The 24,503-nt window shown below is 40.0% G+C and overlaps 1 protein-coding gene across 8 annotated transcripts in view; it reads left to right on the forward strand.

Annotated features, from left to right (window-relative positions):
• Positions 1-2,574: 2,574 nt before the first annotated feature.
• CALD1 (caldesmon 1) overlaps positions 2,575-24,503 on the forward strand; it is a 188,809-nt gene continuing 166,880 nt past the window's right edge. For 4 of the 8 annotated variants that reach the window (XM_047094699.1, XM_047094702.1, XM_047094701.1 and 1 more), the window contains exon 1: positions 2,576-2,890. The gene's annotated coding sequence lies outside the window, so the exon portion shown is untranslated. Of the gene's footprint in view, positions 2,891-4,144; positions 4,240-24,503 lie in introns of all 8 variants that reach the window. The other 4 variants (XM_047094700.1, XM_047094704.1, XM_047094706.1 and 1 more) reach the window with 4 other exon arrangements.

The following is a 24,503-nucleotide window of genomic DNA, read 5'->3' on the forward strand; positions in this document are numbered from 1 at the left end:
CTGCTTTTACTTTTCCCAAACTGACTTGCAAGTGAAATGTAATTGCTCACTACTTATATACATGATTCCAAATACTCAGTTGGAACTGAAAAAATACAATGAATCATCCAGATGTTTCCAAATGTCTCTTTAGATTTGTTATGGTTTGATTAGGTAGATATAGCCTATGCTAGACAAGCTGTTCTTTATCTGGGATGGTCTGAGTGGGAATTATATTCCACAAAAATTTTCTGTATAAGTCCTGTGTATTTTTAGTGTTGTTTACAAATGACTTCTGGAAAAAGTAAATACTGTGAAAGTGAAGTTTCCCATGGTAGAGATTGGCAACATCTATCTTTTTCTTTCTTTTTTCTAATGAAATTTGTTAAATTATCCTTCCAACCATGTGGTTCTTGCAGAGTGTCTACTTTCAAATACACAAAAAAAGCTGAATGATTGGTCATCCACTATGCCCTGAAAATGAGGTATTCAGAATTTATCTAGGGAAACATACTTCTCTTTTCTAAAGACAGAACCCAAAAATATTTAGCCATTTATCTTCTAAAAACCATGCAAAACGCATGTCCTTTCCATGTTTCCTGCTGATAATATTTTCCCCATTTGTAGTGCAACTTTTCTTTCCTCTGGAAAGCTGGTACTTATTTTATTCATAGATTGCAAATTATGCCCTGATGCTGTTTAACCAAAAGGCATTACTCACACAAGCGGGAAGAATGCGGCTTAGGATTGAATCAGCAGTGGCCATGGAAAACAGTGCATTAAAACAGGCCTCACTGAGTCACAGACCATATGGCCTGGAGAGCATGGGCCCCAAACATCTCTGGACACAGGTCATATCTTCACACAGACATCACCAAATGAGTTGTTTTCAGAGGTCATTGATGCCTGTGCCATGACATTTCCAAGCTCAGCAGTTTACCAGACTATGAACTGTTATTCTGTCTTTACAACCTGTCCACATACGGGACATCCCCAGTAGCGAAACTGGTTATGTTCCCAAAGTTTATTTCCAAATTATTCACTTGGGATCAGAAAACATTTTACCATAGGAACAAGTTTATAAACGGTGGTGCTCCACAAATGCCTGGTTGAGCCATAGTGTCCTTGAAATGCTGCATTGACTGTACTGTTCCCACCAGCCATTATTTATTCTGTTTCCCTGGGAAAGTGCATTCCGAGTTCTAACTTGGGATGCTTGAAGCTCACCTCTCCCTCTGCCTGGCAGCCTGCTCTGTAGCTTTTTCAGGCTGTGCTGCAGTAGGAGTTGGGAAGACGGGACAGGCAGCCTTCCCAAGAAAGAGATGAGCATAGGCTTGATATCGATGCCTGTGGGTAACTGGCTAATGCTGGAGGACTGAAGAAGGAAACCATCCAGGTGGATCAGTTACTTCCCAAGTCTTCAGTATAAGGCGCAAAGGGCAGGCACTTGTTCCTAAGTAGAGATTATTTTCAGGTCAGATCTTCATAAATAGGCTTATATGGTAAAACCTAAGGTTTTTGGAGACCAAGCTTGTGGACTTGTAGTTAGTCAGGAAAATATGTTAAGTCTTCTTGGTCAGTGATGAGACAGTTTCTAAACACACAGCGATAAGGAGACAGAAATCTAGCACTGAGCTCCTGGCCTGACAAGTAGTAAGTGCTCCTAATTTTTTGTTATTGTGACTACTGAATTAAGTACTGATTGATGAATTGAGTGAATTCTTTATTGAAAAGTACAAAACCACAGGTTGTGTGCGCACATGGGCCAGTTAACTTCATCCTGATTCAGCATTGCCTAATTCTGACCTTCTCATAGCCCACGTCCTACCAAGGAAGACTTGGTTGGAGCACTTTCAAGAAGTCGCTAAAACAGCAGTCTCATCTCAGTGGGCATACGCATTGTCTCTAGCAGTCGCAGAGGAAGTGCTGGGTCTCTTCACGCCCTCTCTGTTGTGCAGAGTTGCCAGCAATGTCTCCCTGTTGCCAAATCTGAGGAGACAAAGGGGAGGTGGAGAGGGGGGTGATATGGAAAACCAGTGAGGATCGCCAAGGCTGTAGGACCCTGCCTAGCTGAGTTTCTGGCACTACACTTATTCTGGAAAACATTACCTACTAAAAAAGACCTAAGTTTTTTTTTGTCAGTTGTTTTTATAACACATGTAGACATATTTTTAGGGGGCTGTGCCTCGTTCAGGTTAGAATGTAGTCTGTACATACAGACCTGGGTCCTGGCCATTGCAGACTTTAAAATTGTAGAACAATTTAATTTCATTTTGTATACATGGCTACTTTTAAGAGAAATATGCTATTAAGGCTCCCTCAATTTAAAAGCCTTCCCCACCCCCACCCCACTAAACATATGGACTGTTAACTTCTTGTTTCATAGACTGTGCTTTCTTTTTAAAGTTGCGTTTGTGTTCTACAAGACAGCCTCTTTCTCCAAGATTAACATTTCTTATGATTGTTCCTGACAATGGATTCACTTCCAGAGGCCCTGCTAAGGATAACCAAAAAAGGGCATGTAGCTGGCTGGTTTTGGCAGCCTGCGCGCAGTTTCAGAGCTTTTTAGGTCTCGGTTTTTCTGATGAGTGATTTCCTGAGCATGCCTAGGGAATGACAGGCATCTCCACAGGCAGGCTGCATCCACCTCGGCCGGGGTGTCGTCATTGGCTGCCTATTAGAAAAACTACAGGACAATGCATACCACCGACTGCCGACTGTAAACATAGGGGATATGTGTTCACTTAGCATGGACTTCTGGGAGGGGCTAAGGAAGGGCGGTCTGGAGTTTTATTGAATAGAGCAGTGTGTATTAGGCTGCCTGCCTGCCTGCCCTCTTGCTGTGCTCCTGCTAGAGAAATCAGTCCTTCCTTTCCGACTTAGTCCCCAGGAAGAAGTTGCAGCCCGCGAGGTAAGCCATGGAGGGCTTTCTTTTAATCTCTTCCAGAGAGTCTGGGGGCTTTCTCCGGGTTTCAGTCAACATTCCTGCCTAAGGTAGCTGGAGATGCAAGATTGTAAAAGCCAATAAACCATGCAAATTCTCAGAGCCAGACTGGGCTTTGCCGCCCTGCAGATGTTCCCGGAAGACAAACAGGATGAGATTTCAAGTTCTGTTCTTGGAGTTGGGACAGGACTGAGACTTATGCTCCGGGACCACCGGCAACCTTGAGAAGGAAAGCCTTTTGTTTAGGAGTGCAATGGGGATTCTACCTGATAGCCACAGGGCCAGGGTCAGCAGGCGTGCCGTGCCAGTCTGCCCACACCGGTGGTCTCGCCTACATCTTTTATTACCAGAGATTTAAAGAGGTTTTGCTTTAGAAACAACAACTTTTTAGGTTAATGAGAAGCCAAAAAGTAAAGGTTCTTAACCAAAGGCATTTACGTATTATTCTGCTACCTGTATTTAATTAAGACTGGACTTCTCGGGCTGCAAGGAAATAAGGTCAGAGTTCGTGGCAAGAGCATTTAGCACCAGTTGGGTTAATGTAACTGATCTGATATTTGCCAAGACAGGAAGATGCCTACCAAGGTCTGTTTCCTATAAAACCTAATAATGAGAGAATGCGTGTGCTGGTGGGTGTGTTTTTAGAAATCACATTTAACATCCTACCAAACCATTTCTTAACAAATCTTATTTTTCTGTTTGAAAGTGTGCCCCTGACTAGAGAATTTGAAAAGATGTAGTTTACAAGTGCGTTCCAGAAAGGGAGAAGCAGGCTTTCATTTCAAGATAGTCAGACATATTTGGGCATCTTAAACAGTAGTACAAGGCAGCCAGTTGGTAGTAGTCTGGAATTCCTTTTAGAAAGAGCTGATTGTAAAGGGTGGGGGAATTTTCGTGCTATGGTAATACATGGTCAAAAAAAGTGGATGAGAACAAAGTACTTGGTATTCATAGATCCCTTCTGTTAACAGGGCTATGCAGATGGACTTGTAAACTGGAATAGTAAAATCTTTCTCATGTGTTTGGCAAAACCAGGCATGTGTGGCTAGAGCTTGGGGGAGGACTAGGCAGTATGTGGCAAGAAGGGCAAGTCTGATAATTTTTAAATAAAGCTGGATATTAAAGGTTTCTAACTCCAAACAACTGACTCAGTTTGCTTTTATTCTGTCAAGTGAGGTGGCTTTGTGTTGAGATTCATTAATCTTTTCTCTTTGTATTTAGAAGTTTGGGGATAATTTTCTTGAGAATGCCTCTCTCCTCCTAGAAGTGATATATGAGAACAGAGTTCCCTGTGAATTTTCCTGGAACAGTTCTGAGTAAGTGTGGGAGAAAGGGCTGCAAGTGAAAGCTATAGTTTGATTATTGTCCTTCCCTCAAAGAGCTCAAGTTCCAAACTATTTTCACAGCGTTTTTAATGTCAATCAAAATATGGAGAGCAATTTCTTTTTCAACTGTTCTCTAAACCATGTAGGGAATGCAGTTTGGAAGGAAATCTATAATCTTGGGATTTGAGGATAAATTCCATTTTGAAACCAACATTTCCAAATCCCTGAAAGTTCAAACTTTGCTGCCACCACTCTCTCCTCTCTGCCTTGTGTGCTCCCCATCCCCCAACAACCGCAAGAAGGCATTTTTTTTTTTTGAAATAAGTGTTCTACTTTCTATAGTGATGTGATGGAGCAAGGGGATTTGATATTTTACTTTGTATTGAACTTTAGGCGGCTCTTCGTGCTACTTTCCTCCAATTGAATATTAGCTAGAACACATCTCCCCAGATGGGGAGGTCAACAGAGCACAATGGAACTGCAGTGCAAAAAAAAAAAAAAAATCATTTTAATAAAGAGAAATACAATGGCAGAGGTCTGGAACAAAAAGTCACGAATAAAAAATTGATCTCAGTACAAGGAATGTGCAAGGACTGATCCATAGATAACATGCTGGGTTGTTTCCATTGTTCAAAGCCAATGGAATAAATAGAATAAATTAAATAATTCAGATTGAAAAATTTCTTTAAATAAATACACAATTCTTGCATTAAAGAGAAGAACCAGGTTTAAACTGAGCATGAAGGATTGAAATGAGATACATTAGAGCATGTCCTGATGGTGAGGCTATGAACAATTCTGATTGGCTTTTGTGACTAGCCTGAGGATTTCTTGCTCTGTGGCAGATAGTATAGGCTGGTCCTGAGTCCAGCATGGGTCGTCTCCAGTCTGATAAGCCTAAAATGCACCTCAATCGGCCTTTTCTTTTGTTTTTTAAGTTTATTTATTTGAGAGAGAGAGAGAGAGCACGAGCAGGGAAGGGGCAGAGAGAGAGAGAATCCCAAGCAGTCTCTGTGCTGTCAGCACAGGGCCTGACATGGGCCTTGATTGCAGGAGCCATAAGATCGTGACCTGAGCCAAAAGCAAGAGGCAGACACTTAACCAACTGAGCCACCCAGGCGTCCTTCAGTAGGCCTTTTCTTAAAAACACATATAATTGTCATGGAGACAACCTCATGGTATCTTCCTGATACCATGAGTAGCATGGCTGCTCCTCAGTGAATCTTTAGCAAGACAGAAAAGTGACGTAGAGGCAGGCATGTAAAGGAATTAGCTCAATCCCCATCTGCCTGCAGTCTATCACACGTCTTGGAAATGTGGTGGGGTGAGGCCATGGTGGGGGGACAGGGGAAAATGCTGACCAAGTGGTATGCAAATAGCATGGTAGGCCTGAGGAGGAGGTTAGATGTTGCCAAAGAATTTTCTGACTTTAAAAGAGATATCTGGGTACATTTTCTCAGAGCCTAAAAATAGAACTATTAGATACTTACCGAAAGGCCTTCATCTATGAAGCTAATCCAAGTTTGTCTTTAGAGAGATGCCCATAAGTTCTGAGTCCTTGGGTAATTTAAGAAGATACTTGCAACTCAGGCTTAACTTGGAAGCACTACCTTGAGAGCTCAGTCCTAGCACTAGTTCCCCTCTCAGATAGCCCAGACCTTTGAGGAAGCCATCAACTCTTGACCTCGTGTGTGGAATGGGCATTCTGATGCTTCTCCTACCTCCTATAGTAGTGAAGATGTCCAAATGAGATGAGGCTGTTTACCCCTCTTTTCTGTAGGCTGTCTGCTTCGAACTGTGTGCAATCTGAGGCCTCTAGACATTATGTTCATCTTGACTGGTACCCTCCACTTCTTACCTAGTATCCCTGATTATCTGTTCCTTCCTCAGTACCTTGACTAGTACCTTCTGAATTCTAATTATTTCTAGAACACTGAGCCCAGAGTCCAGGAAATACTGGTCCCCTCCAGTGTAGTCTAAATTTTGGCCTTGGTGATCAGTGACCAGGAGAACACAAGTATCAGGAGGCAGAATGAGATGGGTCGTCAGTGATGCAAGGCCCTGTCCAGGAACCGAGAAATCCGAAGATCTACTTGAGTAGAAGACCAGTGACAAGGTGCTGACAACAGAAAGGCCTTAGTAAATGAGGCAGTTTCTCTGCCTCCAGCCAAAAGCATGGAACTAATCCCAGCTTGTCAAGCCTGGGCCTCGTAGAGAGGGTGAGGTAATCAGGAGCACCTGGCTGTGGTTCCTGTTGGTATTGAGACCAGACTGCTCCACGGATCTAGCCTCTACTCCTCCGTTTCCCTCGGTCTTTAGTATCCCCAGCTGGCTCTCCGGTGACTGACCCCTGGTGGCCTCCCTAACTTCCCTGCCCCCAGTCTTCTATTTCTCCCAACTTCCCTAACTCCTCCCACTCCAGTTCACACAAGTGCTTTTCTGATCCAACACGGACAATTTGTAATGCCCCAGCTTTAGAATGAAGCCCAGAAAACAGCAGAAGGGTCATGATAGGGGAAGACCTCTTCAGTTTTTTTTGGCAGAGCAGGGAAGAGTTAGAGCAGACAGAGTAGATGTTGGAGCAGACTCTGTGGAAAAGAGTCACTCTGCTTTTCACCCCCAGACTCACCTTTGGCTGGCAGTGAGTGAGTGTGGGAGGTGGGCAGGAAGGAAAGGATGGCTGTGGGCACGCAAGAGAGGTGAGGGGGTAGGCCTATCATTGTTCTTCCCCGTGTTGTTGCCATGGATACCTTTGAACCTTGATAAAAACTCTAAACCCTCAGGTCCTTTGTGAACCCACCTTTTGTGATTGGCAGGTGAGAAGCCACGAGCCTGGGGTGGTTGGGCCGGCGAGTGAGGTAAGGTCTTGATTTCCATTGGAGACAAGGGTGGATGGGAACGGAGCATGAGTGGAGGTGTCCCTTCCTGTTTCCGAGATTTTTTTGAAGGAAGAAAGGATGGTGTAAATACACGGATACATAGAAGTAGATGACTTCATATGGCCTCCATTTCAAAGAAAGGAGATCATCTCTAGAGAAGCAGTTTTACGTGGGGAGCTTGTAGGGGCTGGAGAGGCTGGGAGTACCTCCAGTGAAGTGGGTGCTGAGAGAGCACCAAGAACTTAATAAAAGGAGTGCTAAGCAGCGGTCAAGGAGTAATTGAAGGAAAATAAATATTTGGGAGGGGGAAGTATTTTAAATGAATTGAGTGTTCTCAGTAAGCATTCATTTTAGTACGTGGCTTTTCTTTATATATATTTCAGTGATGGATAACTTGAAGATAAATTGCTTTTTAATCATTTCTTGAGGTTTCTGGCATTGTTTTGTGAATATACGGATGAAAACATTGGCTGTAAGGGACTCATCTTACTTGGAGAGGGGCATATTAAGTACGAATATGTAATTAGTTCCTTTCACACCCACCTGTAACATTCCCTCTCCCTTGTCTCAACCTGGGGAACTAAGCAGACATCACCTGTGTGCTAAGGATGGGCAGGACCAGGGCAAAGTGCCCAAGAGGTCCAGGGACCAGAAGCATCAAGGACATTAGTTCCATGGGGATCAGGAGGGTCTAAGCCAGAATGGAAATAACGTTTAACAAGGGACTAACGTGTGAATCACAGCCCACTAAGTAAAAGAAAAACAGCAAAAATCAGAAGGCAGGCAGAGGCTTAGAAACAAAGAGCCAGCTTATTAGCAAGGCAGTGTGCAGACCAGTACAGTAACATGGGCGAGAACACCTGGCACTGTGCTCAGAACAAATAGAATCTATGTTAATAGGCTTCGGTAGCTCAAGGGAAGGGACAAGATTGTAAGATGCATATGGCATAATAAAGGGATGGGATCGCAAGGAAATCCAAGAACAGAAGCCACCACAGGACTGGGGTTCAAAGATGGGGTTTAAATCAAGGTGGGTCAAAGTATCTCAGCAGAGGTCTCTGTGCTTCTATTAATGTAACTCAGCTGCAGCACACGTGGCTGCTTCTTCCTGTTGTTCTACAGACTAGAAAATTCCTTCTGTGCTTCCTGATCAGATTCTGAGAGAGGAGTCCTGAGTGGTTCAGCTGATAACTATTGTCTTTGGCAAATCCCTTAGCAGGAGGAGGTATCAGAGGTTCCTGGCATGCTTATGGATGAATTCCCAGTGGGTCTGGAGCAGTAGTCACTGCCACCCCTGGGGAAAATAAAAAGATCAGTGGGCAGTTTTACTTAGAAGAGAAAGTTAGGCATGGAAGGCAAATTAGCTTGAATGTCCAACAGCTACCAGTGAAGGTCATTCTAATTTTTATGTGACTGAATTCCTGGAGAGGCAAACACTCAGTGTCAGGGTCATACAGTATTTGATGACCACTTTGGCATTGTCCAATGAACCAATCTTAAGGGAGGTTAGCTTGGAAGCTTGCACCGCTAATAATTGAAAAAATAAGAATTACCCATTTGAGAAAGATTCTAAAGAAAAACACTTGAGTGTTTTTGTTGGCATGAAACTTTGTATGAGTCATAGGTGTGCTATGGCTCCCCCCCTCAACTAAGGCAATCTTTAAAATTCAATAAATAATGACTTAATAATTGTCATAAATAAAAAACTACCTCTCAATGTAAATGACAGTATTTCATAAGCTTAATGCATAAAAGCATACTCAATCAGTGGAAGTTTCAGTTCTAAGCAGTGTTTGTAGTGTAATCTTTCATTCACCGAACACCTGTCTTGATGGCTGTCACAGGAAGTAAAACAAAACAAAACAAAACAATGTGCTCTACTCTTGGCTTGTTCCTCAGAGAAGCATTCCCAAATATGTATCCTGGAATGAGTGTCAAAGGCGGTCCAGGAGGGTCAGGAGAACAGAATATGAGGAACAGATAAGGGATCTGGAACTGTTAATCCCAAAGGAAGGAAAATTAGGGGCCACATGGATGTCTTCAAATATTTGGAGTACTTTCATATGGAGAGGGGAGAAGGCATTTGTGATTATCAAGACAGCAGAACTGAATACATGTATCCTGTATTTTTAAAGCTGGGCAGGGTCTTAGGAGGCATTTAGCCAGGGGGTGCAGATAATCTTTCATCTGTTTGCCAGCTCGAAGCAATTGGTAGGGATCATCTGGGTCAGTGTATTGAGAAGGGTTCTGAGGCTGAGTCCTAGGCTTACTGGAGGCCACAGATGCTGTCATTGACAGTGATGTCTGTTGTGGAAGAAAAGGGACATTACTACTCAGGTACCATGTATTTCACATCATTGATGTGGTCCGTAGGTTCCTAACCTCTGCACTTTAGATCCCTGGGAGGCCACAAAATTATTGCAAGAGGTTAACAAATCCATATATGCAGCAAATGTTTTTGACAAACTGAGTAAATAATACATCTTGCACAGTATGTGTTACTATTTTTCTAATTACATTGATGCATTATGAAGATAAAATGTTAATTTACTTAAAATAGTTATTGAATTCATAGTAGCTTTTGGTATTGTATTTTCTCACTCAGCTAGTGAACTTAAAACAGACATTATGTGGAAGTTGGGACAAGAAATTTACGGTTTTAAGAAGAAATGCTTGGAAAAAAAAAGAACCAGTGATTTTTCATTTTGCAGATGAGGAACTAAAGCCTAACCATACCAAGTAAAATTATACATGTATTTGTAAGTTTCTTTGATTAATGTCAGTAAGATTTATAGGGGCAGGAACATCTTTTTATTATTATTATTATTAATATATACCCAGTTCCTGGCACATCACAGAGGCCCGGTATCTGTTGAATGAAAGAACAAGCCAAATGACTTGACCAAGATCTCCCAGTTAATTAGTGGCAAAGGCAGTTCTGAAACACACAGCTTCTAAGTCCCAGGCTGTTAACAATTTCAGTCTAATGGATTGCTTCCCCTGAAAGAAGCAAGAGAGAATGTCCCGTTATAAACAGTCCATGGATTTGGCTTATACATTACAGCCCGATTTGCCTATAATCAATAGTCCCGTAGACCTTAACCAGTGTCTTAATCAGGATCAACTGTAGGGCTTTTTGAAAACATGTATCCCTGAGTACCATCCCCTGGAGATTGTGATTCAGTAGGTCTAGAGCAAGGTCCAGCATCTGTAGTTTGTAAAAACTCTCTGGTGATTCTGCTAAAATCCCTGGCTCAGAAACAGTTCTGTACATCTATGCTTAAAATAATTTATAGTAGATGTATGGAGTAACTTATTCCTCAGAAGCCTAGTTGTTTAGTTTTGTGTAATTTCTTTCTGAAAGTTACAGCGTTACATTCCAAATAATCAGTTTTCCCAAAGAGTCTCTTCGGAAGAGCTAGAATATTTGTCTGAAAATTCCTCCAGCTTCCCATATTCTTGGTTTGGGCACAAAGCTATCAACCCTGTAAGGTCAAGTTTTCTGATGAGATTTCCAGTGTTTGCTTTTGTAAAGCATTGGAAATGTGGCAAGAATAAAATTTCTCATGGTATTTCCACTTCCTGTTCCAGCCACCATTACTAAGTGAAATTTAGGATTTGGGGGAGGGGTGAATTGAGAAAAAATTTTCTCTTTACGTATTTCTGTCCTTAGGATGTTTGTTTAGATTACTTTAGATATTTAACTTACCAGGAAAAACAGAAGATGTTTTTCTCTGTCCTCAGCCTTGTGGTGAGGAATGTACAAATCCTGAGCGGAAGGGGGAGGAAGCTTCCTCCACCCTCCCCCTGCATCTCCTCTGAGGCCAGGGCCATCATAGTCTCTGGTTTAGGCGCTTCTGTGGATGGGCCTTTCAGAAGCATCTAAGCCCTAAGAGACAAGAGGCCTCAGGCAAATGCTTTTGCAGAACTGAAAATCCATCTCTAGGGTCAATAGGCAGGAATTACATCCTGAAGGTGTAACTTGTGCAGAAGAATCTACCGTATTCAGAGCACCAAGGACATAAATTATATTCACTGAGGATTATAGAGCTAAAAGTATCTCTGCGTGAGTAACCTGGTCCAGTAAGAATGCCAGAATTGCTACTGTGTTTGTACCGATGCAGTTGGGTTTATAGAGCAGTGCTTCCACTGTGTACATGAAGGCAGGGCTTGCTGGAGAAGAGCAAGGAATTTGATTAGGATCCACACGCATAATGACACCACACTGACTCAGTCTCATTTCCCTCTCACACTGTTCCCCCTCTCCATGCTCCCTAAACCGTAGTATGGGAAACCAGCTCATACTAGTTCCCAAAAGCCAATTGTTAAATTTTCAAGATTTTGAGACCCAGCTGTTAAACATAGTCATTATTAAAAATTAAATTCGATAAACTTATAATTAAATTATATTAAAAACCAAGGTAATAAATACTCAAAACTCATTCCTCCCTAATTATTTTCTTATGTTTTATTATTATCTGTGATCTGGAAGTTAGTTACATTTATTGTATCTGTATGATGGAAAAACACCACTGAAATTAGCAAATGCTACAAATCAGACTCCGCTGCTCTCCCTTAACCTCCCAGAGTTTGTTGCGAAACATTTACTACTAATTCACCTAAGGTATCAAGTTGATAAAATTAGCCTCTGCACAGGAGAGCCAGTCAGAATACCTCTTTTACTTTGTTGAATGCAGATTCATAATGTATGCTTATGATTGCATATTTATTTGTTTGTTGATCATTTCTTATGCTCTAGAACATAAGCACCATGAATCAGGACTTTGGGTTTTTCAGTGCTGTGACTTGAGACTAAAAAAGTGCCTCACCCCACACACAGAAGAGAGTTAATGAGTAAAGGAATAAATGTCTATAATTTCTTCTTGATAAAGCAAGCTGAAGCCAGTATTCACGTTTGAACTCATTGATTCCTTTCTAATTATGTTATTACTGAATGCCTAGAACTGTGCCTGGCACATGCTAGGTAGCATATAGATGTTTATTAGATAAAAATCAAACAATTAATCTCCATACAACAACCAAATTTACAGGTAAGGAAACTAAGTTACAATTAGGTTAAGTAACATGTCTAAGCACACGGCTAGTAAGTGACAGAGCCAGGATTCAAACCTGGATAATCTGGCTCCGTAGTCCACAATGCTGTGCTGCCTGTTGCTAATTACTCCAACAATGGAGACCCCTGGTTTGTGTATGGCCCCAAAGGTGTGACCTATTTGAGAACAAACTTTGGAATCCAGATGACTTAAGTTTATAGCTCAAATTTACTGTTTTCTAGCCTGTTTCTTCACCTATAGGAAGGGGGTAATTATTCCTCCAATTACAAGGATTAGAAATTATATCTCTAAACTGCTTTGCACATGTGGGCACTAAATTAAAAATCATCAGCTATCGGCTCTGACTTCCTGTGAGTCTGTCTATAGGGATGGACTCCCACTGGTTCCCATACCCCAAGCCACACACTCCCAGGTTGGCTACTCCATGGCCATTGTGTCAGTGGAGCAGAAGAAGCCAACTTCTTTCATGTCAGGTTCTCCATTGGGTAGGACCAGGACCAGTAGATATCAGTTGTAGGAAACCCTGTTTCAGGTCAGCATAAGCACTTTCTAACCATTTCTGTCTGTCTTTGGAGCTTGCACAGCCCTGCTCTGCAGAAGCAGACAACGTCCACCACTCCTTTCAGCCACAAAGTTTTCTTCCCTACCCTTATCATTGGATGTGTGTTGCTTTTAATATCCTAAATCATATTTATCTAGTATGGCTAATGGGGTTTATTATTCCTGAGGCTGGATGGGGTAGTGGGTTCTAGTTAAGTTTGTTTTGTTTAATTTTTTTAATGTTTATTTATTTTTGACAGAGAAAGAGAGACAGAGTACAAATGGGGGAGGGCAGAGAGAGAGGGAGACACAGAATCCAAAGCAGGCTCCAGGCTCTGAGCTGTCAGCACAGAGCCCAAGACGGGGCCCAAACCCACGAGCCATGAGATCATGACTTAAGCCGGAGACCGACGCTTAACTTGAACTGAGCCACCCAGGTGCCCCTAGTTAAGTTTTTGACCTGGAATGAGAGAGGGAGGAAAGAGGAGAGAATGAGAGAGACAGAGAGAAGAGACAATTAAGACTTATCTGGAGAAAAATACTGAATTTGGGAGGGACAGTGAATAAAAATGGATGATGGATAGTTATCACTAGCCCTTATAGGTTAGAGATGGTTAAGAAGATAAGCTAGTTCATTCAAATATCTTGCTGGCACACTTATTACGTGACAGGCACTTCTAGTTGAAGATAACCACCTCAGGGCAGTAAAATAAATTAAAGAACTTGCCCAAAGTCACACAGCTGGCAAATGGCAGAGCCAGATTCAGTGCCACTCCCTGAGTCCAACCCTTTCCATTTCCTTACAGCTGTCTGTTTTGTGTCTTTCCTCAGGAATACGATGGAAACCAGAGCAGGAGGTTTCCATAACCAATCATTATAATTTGTCAGAGAGCCACATTGCTGTTCAAATAGACAAGCACATTGTCATTCCCTGCCATATAAGGAAGCAGGGCTAAACACCATTTCTTTCACTACTGACTCAAGAGATAATTCAAGTGAGAGACAGGATGAGAATCTAGGCCTATTACAGTTAAAAAAAAAAAAAAGCCTGCAGGAATACTTTTGTATTTTTCTTTCCTGGTAGCAGAGATAGTTTGACAAGCAGTTACACCCTTTTCCCTGATTCAGGGGAAATATTCTGGAATTATGTACTGAAAGATGAAACTCTTTATTCAAGTATATGAGTCATTTTAGTCTTTTATCATGTCAAAGTTAGATATTCAAAAGGCCAAGACCGAGCTGGTTCTGTGAGGATCAGGTGGGAAGTCAGGGACTGTACCTCTCTGCACAGGTTGACTCAGGAAGTTAGAGTCCACTCACTTGGCCAGCCGTTTCAGATGTAGTATTTATTAATAAGTCTCCACATGTAAGTTTTATCTTCCTGCCTCAAACTCAGAATATCAGTGTGACCACTCTTTGCCTTAACAATCAGTCATAATGGGGATTTCAGAACACAAGCTCTATAACCAACTTCATGGAGGGAGAAACTGAGGCATGAGCAATTGAAATTATTTCCTAAGGACCCACCAGTCCAGTCTTGCCACAGGGAGTGCCCTTTCTTTTAGATAACTCAGAGAAACACTGCTTAGTCTTCTCAGGGAAAGGAAGGCCCTATAAAAAGTCTGGTCAACTTTTCCTCGCTCCCATCTTTGACCAGACTGCCTCTGAGGCATTAGTTCCCTGGGGCTTCTGTAACAAAGCACCACAAACCAGATGGTTGCAACAACAAAACTTTCTTGTCTCGCAGTTGCAGAGGGCTGAATTCCAATCTCAAGGTGTCAGCAGCATCAGTCCTTCCGAGAGCTCTGAGGGGAGGATCTGTTCCAGCCTTCTCTCCTTGGCTTATAGATTGCCATCTTCATGTTCATACAGCATTCTTGCTGCACATGTATCTGTGCCAAAATTTCCTCTTCTCAAAAGACACCAGCCATATTGGATTAGGGCCTATTCTAATGACCTCATTTTAACTTGATTACCTCTGTAAAGACCCTATCTCCACATAAGGTCACAATCTGAGGGTTAGGGCTTCAACATGAGAATTTTGAGAGTGGCACAATTTAACCCATAATATGCTCCAGTTCAAAATGGTGGTAGAAATCCATACAACGTATTTTCTGAACCTCTAAATGCCAAAGGCCCTATTGCTGGTGGTATTCCATCTTCCCTCTGGGTCTAGGAGTTGCTTAGCTAGAAATCACTTGGCCTTTTGAACTTGCTCTTGACATTTACTTACTGGCTTTTGCAGTACAAAATTCTGATGCAGTAAAAAGTCAAAAGAGGTCTCTGAAATGACGCACTGAAATGCTGCTTCACATACTGTGGCCTATCTGTGGAAGCCTGTGAAACCACGGTGGCAGACAGTCTGGTATGCAACCATCAGAAGTCGGGGAGGGGGCTTGGTGGTGGGAAAGCTTGGCCGAGGCAGCCTGTGAGTCTGAGAGGCAGAGCCCTAGCCGGATGTCAGCAGCTTTGGAGCAGCCGACTGGGAGGCAGCAACAGACAGACTTTGTGTGTGCCTGCACAGGGTGGAAAGCAAGGATGGCCATTTTCAGTCATTTTTATACATGCTGCTCGTAACCACGAATCTCCATATACAAGAGAAAATATTAGTAGCCTGCACATATTTATGCTCTGAATCATTTGTCTTTTGTCTTTGTTTTCTTTTGTCTCTTCTGCATTTATCCTGAAGTTTTTATATACTTTTCCTCTCAACATTCTCCCTAACTTTATCTGTGTTTGGCATAGTTGATTACAAATTGCCAATGCATTATACCTTGTCTCCTAATGCCTTTTTTCTTTAGCCATTGTTTCTCTTCACCCCTTTTTAAAAGCTCTTCATGGTTCCATTTCCTAGTTTCAGTCTTACTTATGGCTACGCCCTGTCTTAGGCCAGAGGTGGCGGATAAGAGGGTGACGGTGCCATTTATTATCCAATCCAGACCAGGACATTTCCGATAGGGAAAGGAGGAGCTATTAATAATTTCCTTACAATAACAGTCTGAAGTGGAGACTCCCAGGCAAACTCAGATGGACAGTTATCCTATCTATGGTGTAGTTTTCTGACTCTACAGACCTCATTTCACCTAGCAACCACTCCTTCTGTTTCTGTACCCCCAAAAAAAAAAATTGTGTTCTGATTCTCATTTTTATTTCCACCCAAAAAAACTCAATGTGTGGTTCTATTTTTCCTTATCACCTCTTCTCTTCCCTCTGGGTCAGAGTTCTTCTTCTCCCTCTATCTCTTTTGTTTTGGTACAATCTTGACTGCCTCTCAGGGAGGCCACTCTGTCTGCCATTATACATGCAGGACAGATTTTCTGCATGTCTGAACACGTACACAAGCAACCACCACCACCATCAAATGTTACAATCTGCTTTGGGTCTCAGATGAGCCCTTATTGGACTGTCCACCACTTCAGCACCTTTGCCCAGAGACTAGCACAATCTCTACACCACGTAAGCAGCTGGGTCTAGAATTGTTGTGTAGATATGTTATGTGTGCGTGTCTGGAATCTTCAGGATATGTTTTTGATATGTGTGCATGTATACAATTAGAGTTACAAAATTTATGGCCTGAAAAATGAAGAGAAAATGAGAATCAAAGCTGTTTGTTTCCTCCATTATGCCTTCAGTAATTTGGGGTATTTTCACTTCTAAAATATTACATACCAAAGGCCTAGCAATGCTGCTGTAGGTTTAACATCTGTAGAAATAAACTTCAAGGCAAAAAGATAGAATAAACATTGACTTAAGTCCCTTTCAAGTGTAGTTCTTTTTATGTTTCAATCACGTGCAGCTTATGGTTCATTCTGAAAGATCACTTCAATTATCAATTTAGGTCATGTGAGGAAGGCCTGAACCTCCTCAATTCTAAAATGAGAAAGGCAGAACATTCGCCTCTTGCAGATTACTGGAAACCAATCCATAGATACCTGAAAAACTTGCCAGTTGTAGCACTATGTCAGCTGGAAAAAGCTATTCTTCTTTTAATCTACTTACTTTCTTTCTTTTAATCTTCTTACTTTCTTTCTTCTTACTTTCTATGTGACCATAATTTTCTTTCTCTCTTAAAAATTAATGAATGAGGGGAAAAAACAATGAAAGAAGATATTTTATGGAAGAAAGTGAGGGTTTTATTAAAGCTTTCTCTTTCCTTCCTTCTGACCCTCCTCCCCTGTCCCTCCCCTCCTTTGTCATCCTTCTCTTTTCTTCTTCTCCTTCCCCTCTTCCTCCTTCTCCTTCTTCTATTTTTTGTTTCTTCTCCTGTTGGGATTTATACATTTGGAAATGTTCTGCTGTTGGCAGCCATATGCTTTAGCCATGATGGCCTCATGCCTCTGTTGCTTAGATAGATCCTTTTAAAAAGGCTTGAAAAGATAAGACAAGGAAAAATCAGAATGCTTCAGCCACATTCTGCAGGGTAGGTATATAGTTACAGTAGTGATGGAATGGAAATATATACCCAAGGAGCTCCCTGTCGCCCTAAAACTGGACAGATGGTTATAGCAGCCAAGAGCTCTCTATCGCCCTAAAACTGGACAGAGTGATTATATCAGCCAGCCTGGAACTGCAGACCCACCTGTGTTTGAGGAAATGAGAAGTGTGGGAGGTTAAGATTTTGTTTTAACTTTCATGCTTTTCCATATTTCTGTTCTTAGATATGCTGTTAAAATAAAACAATCACTCTTTCTACTGGGAGTAGTTTTTAGCTTGCTGGTTCTTTTTCCTGAGAGTATTCACAATAAGGTTTAAGTTTTTGAATCTTGGCTCTTATATTTTGTGGGGCCTCAGATTCCAGGTGGTGGTCCAATAGAAAAGTGGCCCCAGTTTCTGGCTCATGTCCACAGCTGATAGCCTGCATGACTTTGAACAGACTCCTTGTGCCTCCAGCTTCCCAATTATAAACTGACAATGGCCTTTTCCCTTCTCTCTAACACCCAGCTAGGGAGCAATGAGATCTTTAATGTAAAGGCATTTTAGGTAGCCAGAGATCTTTAATACATGGTTTTCTTTTATTTTTCCTTTGAAATATGAAGGCTTTTGCTAGTTGGGATTTTTTGGAAGATGTAAGTCGTCTATTCATACAGGAAACTCTCTAGATTCAAAGTTTAGAATTTGAGATTTCCAAAAATTACTCTTTCTGGGGCTGCCCCGTCCCTGATTTCAGCCTTTCCTTCTTTCCTTGTTTTTAGCTCTGGGGGCAAGCATATTCCTTCCCATCCTCACCTTTAAAAGCTGTATTGACAATTACCTTGTTTGAGGCAGTCTGAAACCCCAAGGTGGTAAAAAAGATCTTTAAGACAGGTTACCATTCAATTTGAGCTTTTTCTCCAGTATAGTCAGAAAAGTTTTTTTACAAGCTTTATCTAAAACCTAAGGATCTTGTCACTCTCAGATTTATTAAAATTGTCTTTCATCAGCATTTATATTTCTAACACGAGATCACTTATATGAAAGTGCTGTGCTTTGTAATGTCTATGATTATAATATCTATAGCCATATACATTAAAGTTTAAAAATGCTCTAGGAAACTAAAAGGAAGAGTAGAAGAAAAGCGTATTTGATCCTAGCAAGTGTGCTTGGGACCAAGCTTGCACAAGCAATCATACGGGTGGGTCAAATTGTATATTTTTATTATTTTTACAATAAAATTTTATTTTAGAATAGATTTTGGATTTACGGAAGAGTTGCAAGAATATTAGAGTTCTGGTATGCCCACACCCAGTTTCCTAAATTGTTAATGTTACTATGCACATTTGTCACAACTAATGAAACAATATCGATGGCATTATTAACACAACTCCATACTTTATTTGGATTGCCTTAAGCTTTCCCTGATGTGTTTTACTTTTTTAAGTCCCTTAAAGCAGAATAATGTTTAATATGGTAAAAATGTAATACGTACTTTATGAAGATCTTGGTGGAACTCATAATACTTCAGTGAAAATTGCATAAACAAGCTCTTTTCTTGAACATATGCCATCCGGACCAGCAATCTCCTGAGGACTTTCCACCTGAAATACCCTGGGCCTCTTCTGGTCTCTGGTTTGTTTCCCTTGAGACCATTAGCAGATTCCTCAGCTTGCTCCACACTGATGCCAGATGTTGGAACCCTGTTGCTTCTGTCACTGAAGCTGGCCATCCCAAACAGATGGTAATATCTAGCAGCACCTACAACTGCCACTCCATGCTTCTGTTTTAGACAGAAGCATTAACGTGAAAGGGTTTGCCTGGCTGTTGAATTGCTGACACTCTGCTCTTAAGTTGCACCATACCACATTACTTGTAAGAGCTTAGACACTAACGAAGGAAAAAAAGAGACCTTATCCATGTTCCCCCAAATCTTGAAGTCTATACGTTTTGGCAATTTAAAAATATCACACAGTTTATGAAAAATAACTATTACTAAAATATAAATTATGGAGGGGCTTGCTTTATAGAAATCATCTCAATAATAAACAGCCTCCCGTATTCTAAGCTTCCAAACTGTCTTTGAAATATGAGTTAGCAGCAGATAATAGCAGAAAGAATCCGTTAAATTCAGTTTATGCCTTTGAGCAACTTGATGTCATCAGGCAGGTGACTCAGCCTTCTGAGACATGAGTTCTTATAATAAAGCGGTTGAACTAAATATGGTTTCTTCTAGCTCTATTGTTGTTTGGATTTGTGGCTTTATAACTTTCCCTTATTAGGGTCATTATTGTCTTTTCTATCACGGTTACTTCCTTAATGTTGTCCTTTACTATTAAACCACTTGTTGGAGTGGGGAGCTAAATTTAGTTCAAATAGTAATTACAAATGAGTTGCCTTCAAAGAAACCAGTTTTTTGATTCATTATAGTTTGTTTTTAAAGTTCCTTTGTGTAGAGATATAACACATACAATGAAATAAATAAAAATGAAAATATATAATGATGAGGAAATGTTGGTACCTTTCTTGGTATCTTCATATAAAAATAATTGGAGGAATTTATTTATCAATGAATGAAACTAATATCGTTGACTCAAAGGTAGTTCTTAACAGCTTCTAAAAGCACAACAATATCAGCACTTTGTGTTGATTACCTAAGAATAAATAAAACTTCTAAGACACACTTTAATAAAATGAGTGATTGGATCAACTCTCAAATAGGAAGACATCAAAGTCAAGAAAGAGTAAGAGCTCAAGACTTGGGGTGGAAATGGTTACTAGATTTAGCCATCTGCTTTGGTCTTTCCTGTTCCACATGTAGCTATATAGTTTACATAAAAATATCTCTCCAGAGGATCAGAAAGAACAGATTTATGGAACCAGATGTGAGTTAGCATTTCTACAGGTGTGGCTTGGCAGCTGAAAGAACATGTTGTACCAGGGATGGAGTTTCTTACTATGTAATCAATATAAATTACCGCTAGACTTTTATAGAGGTTGATAAAGCAAATATGTGTCATTTGGATAGGCCTTCTGGTACATAAAGAGAACCTGCTTCACTTGGTACACAACGTGAAAAAATGCACCATTTAGTATTTATAAAGGACTTGGTAGCAAATACCATCACAGTGATCAGACAAAGTCATTCCAGTTTGCACACAGAGGAAATAGCTGGTGAATAATGAAAATGGTGTTTATGTTTTTCTTCATCAAGAAAGACAAGGAACAGTTCATAAATATTTATAAAAGCTCTCAGCATCTGATAGGAAAGGGCCAAAAGATGAAAATGAATAGAAGACTGGGGAAAAAACAGAATGCCAGAGAAAAGATGAAAAAAAGTGGAATTAGTTAAACTAAAGAGGTGAATATCCTGTTTAAATGGTACAGAAAGTCAGGGCCATAAAAAGATTAATTTGGTAAAATGTTGATAATTTTTAAAAGTTTCTGAATCTATTATTTCCAAGGACGTTATGTCAGTATCTCCTGCAAACATTGTGAATCTGTCCATTTCTCCGTAGAAAATTTGTCATTATCGCTGTTAAAATTAGTCATATGTTTCAAGGCTATGTTGTTTGATACATATAAGTTCATGATTTTTTTAATCTTCCTGCTGAAGTATTCTTTTCATCAATTCACCTTAAATTCTATTTTGTCTTCTATTAATATACATTGCTTGCTACTACATCTTTCTATGTTACTTATTAAACTTTATAAATTTTAAAACTTTCATTTTCGATATTTCTGTGTAATTATTGTAAAGGATATATTTCATAAATAGCATATATACAATTATAAATATAATTCTCAGAGATTTTTGTCATTTGCTGTATGAGATAAATCCATTATATTTATTATGATTAATGATATATAGGCTGTCCAAAAAGTCTGAAAACATAGCATAAACCTAACTTTAAACAATGTTAGTTACATTTTCAAATAATTTGCTCAGTATATTTTTATTCAAGCTTCAGACAGCAAGTTTCAAGCAGTTGTTCCAATTATTAAGTTTTAAAAACACAATGAAAATACTGTTGTCCCTGGATTTCCAGAATTTTTAGCTCCTATGTAGTGTATTTATTATACAAGACATATTGAACATATTATTTGAAAATGTAAATAACCTGCAGCATAAAAGTGATAAATCTTTTTTTTTTAAGTGATAAATCTTTATCTGCAGTTGTAGGAGGTTAACAAGTAATGTCTACCATTAATAAAGCCACTGTAATCAAGACAGTTTGACATTGGTATAAGAATAGACAAATAGATCTGTGAGACAGAAGGGAAACTACAGAAATAGACACCATATTCCTCACCCTTCCAACATTGTTATGGCTGTATAAATATTGCTTCTACCTGACCAAATAGTATACTATAATTACATTTAATTTCTCAGACTACTCTCTTTCCCCTCCTCCTATCGTGATATAATAATTACTCTATTTCTTTTACCTGCTTAGGTTTCTATCACTAATGTGAATGTCAAGGCCTTTTCTATACAATCAGATACATCAGATGTTTGTCATTTTTTTTTTTTTATTGAAAGATACCCTTCCTGAAAACATCTTGGAATTTTCTAGATTTGTTGCACAGCTAGTTGTTCTAAATCTTTATTTCACAGTCATCTTAAGAATTTCCTTCCTAGGATTGAAAGGAATTTCCTTTGCATGTGGGCTGAAATTTGAATCCTCTGCTTCCTAGATCCCATTTTTCCTCTTTCTTTATTTCCTTGTTTTGATGAAGAAAAGCATCTGGGAGCTTCCTGCACATGGGTGCAGAGGAGACACAGTTTTGTAAGCATCTTCAGTTTATCTTATACTTGACTGATTATTAGGTTGAGCATAGAATTCTAGGCTGGAAATCATTTTCCCTAAAACTTCTGAAAGTATGCCTGGATTGTCTTCTAAATCATCAGTGTTCATCTTAGCAAGTCTGATACCATTTTGATTCCCAAATATTTATATGCTGGCAGATTTTTTTTTCTCTGTGGAAGTATTTAGGATCTTCTTTTTATTTTCAGTATTCTGAATTTTCATGACACGGGCCCTAGTGTCATTCAGATTTGTATTCATTCTTATGAACACTTAGTGGGCCCATTCAATCTAGAAAAATACATCTTTTAATTATGGGAAGTTTTCTTATGTCATTTTGGTGATAATTCCGTGTCACCATTTTCCATGTTTCTCTTTCTCTTCTGGGTCTCCTAAATTGATCCTCTGGTTTCATATTTTCTCAAATATTTTCTACTTTTCTATATCTTCATTTAATAACTGGGAAATTTCCTTAATTTTGGCTTTATATTCACTGCATTAAGCCACAATAATTTGAATTCCCAAGAGTTCTTTTGTTGTCATTTTAAATGTTTCTTTTATGATATTCTGATCCTTTTTTAGAAATGCAATAGCTCTTGGGGCGCCTGGGTGGCTCAGTTAGTTGAGCATCCGACTTGGGCTCAGGTCATGATCTCATAGCCCATGAGTTCGAGCCCTGTGTGGGGCTCTGTGCTGACAGCTCAGAGCCTGGAGCCTGCTTCGGATTCTGTGTCTCCCTCTCTCTACCTCTTCCCTAGTTCATACTCTGTCTGTCTGTCTCTCTCTCAAAGATAAATAAATGTTAAAAAAAAAATAAAAATGAAAGAAAGAAATACCATAGCTCTCTATGGGGCACCTGGGTGGCTCAGTCAGTTGAGTGGCTTACTTTGGCTCATGGTTTGTGAGTTTAAGCCCTGTGTCGGGCTCTGTGCTGACAGCTCAGAGCCTGGAGCCTGCTTCGGATTCTGTCTCCCTCTCTCTGCCCTTCCCCTGCTCACGCTCTGTCTCTCTCAAAAATAAATAAACATTAAAAAATTAAAAAAAAAAAGAAATACAATATCTCTCTTCTCTTTTTAAAAATGTTTATTTATGTATTTTGAGAGAGAGAGAGTGCCAAGGAGGGGCAGAGAGAGAGATAGAGATAGAGAGGGAGAGAGAGAGAGAGAGAGAGAGAGAGAGAGCGCGCGCGCATCCAAGCAGGCTCCATGCTGTCAGTGCAGAGCTTGACTTGGGACTTGAACTTACAACCCATGAGGTCATTGACCTGAGCTGAAATCAAGAGTCAGATGCTTAACCAACTGAGCAAACCCAGCTGCCCTACTTATTTCTCTTATCTCCTTCCCTTATCTCTTATTTCCTTGCAAACATCACTTATATTTTGTTCCTCTCTGTTCCTATTTTCTGTTGTTCCGTTTTTCCTTCTTGTCCCAGATCCGTGTCTGGCTTTCCTTCTTTTCTGTGATTCCTGGCTGGCTGTCTGTATATGGGACAGAGGCAATAAAAAAATTGACTGGATCCCATTCCCTCACACAGAAAGGGACTATCCCCCCTTCAGCTCAGAGTTTACCCCTTGCTGATAGATTGCTTCCCCATTAGTAATTTACCATGGGTAGAATATTTCTATTCCTGTTTATAAATGGAACACCACCTGCCTAGCTCTTGGCTTTATGCAGGAGCCCAGTTAGTTTTGTGCCATGTTACTAATGAATGCTTCCACATGTTTAACTCAGACTAACTTCTCTGTCTTTGAATTTCCTTGGTATTTTGTAACCTGAAGATGTTTCTGTCTTGTTTTCAAGCTCATCTAAGTATTTCTAAATGTTTTTCCTATTTTTTTCTGCAACATATATATCTTTGAAGCAAAGTAAGAACACTTCTTGCATCTGCTTGGTTTAGCATGTTAAACAAAAATCTAAAGCAATTGATTTGAAATTCTTATCTCTTAGAGCACAGAGTACATTATAACATTATAATGACTAAGTTTGCTTGTGCATTTGTTATCAATTCTTAGCCATCAGTTTTATCCATAAAAATCATTCCCATTAGAATTTTTATAGTATTTATTTTTCTCTGTATGTCAATTTGGTTTATTCACTAGACAAATTGGTAATTTTGGGATGTTAGCCAAAGGGGAAATTTTTTTCTGGTAGTTTTAGTCTTGTTTGTTGATTTTTAAACCACAATCTGGCTTCTGACCTGATAGATGAAACCAAATGATTTAGAATATCTCAATATCTTTTTTTTTTCAACTTTCAAATTTTCACCTATTTCTTCATTCAGTCTGCACTATTAGAGGAAAATTAAATTGGCCAAGTGGAGATTTAGCCTTGAAAATATATATATATATATTCGAATATATATATATATATATATATATATATATATTTAAATATTCATTTAGTTTTGAGAGAGAGAGCACAAGTGGGGAAGGGGCAGAGAGCTGGGGGACAGAAGATTCAAAGCAGGCTCCGTGCTGACAGCAGCAAGCCCAATGAGGGGCTCAACCTCACGAGGCATGAGATCATGACCTGAGCCAAAGTCGG

Source organism: Lynx rufus, unplaced genomic scaffold, assembly GCF_022079265.1.
Source record: "Lynx rufus isolate CCGP_SWC_20201006 ecotype Redwood Valley unplaced genomic scaffold, mLynRuf1.p SCAF_4, whole genome shotgun sequence".
NCBI classification, from domain to species: Eukaryota; Metazoa; Chordata; class Mammalia; order Carnivora; family Felidae; genus Lynx; species Lynx rufus.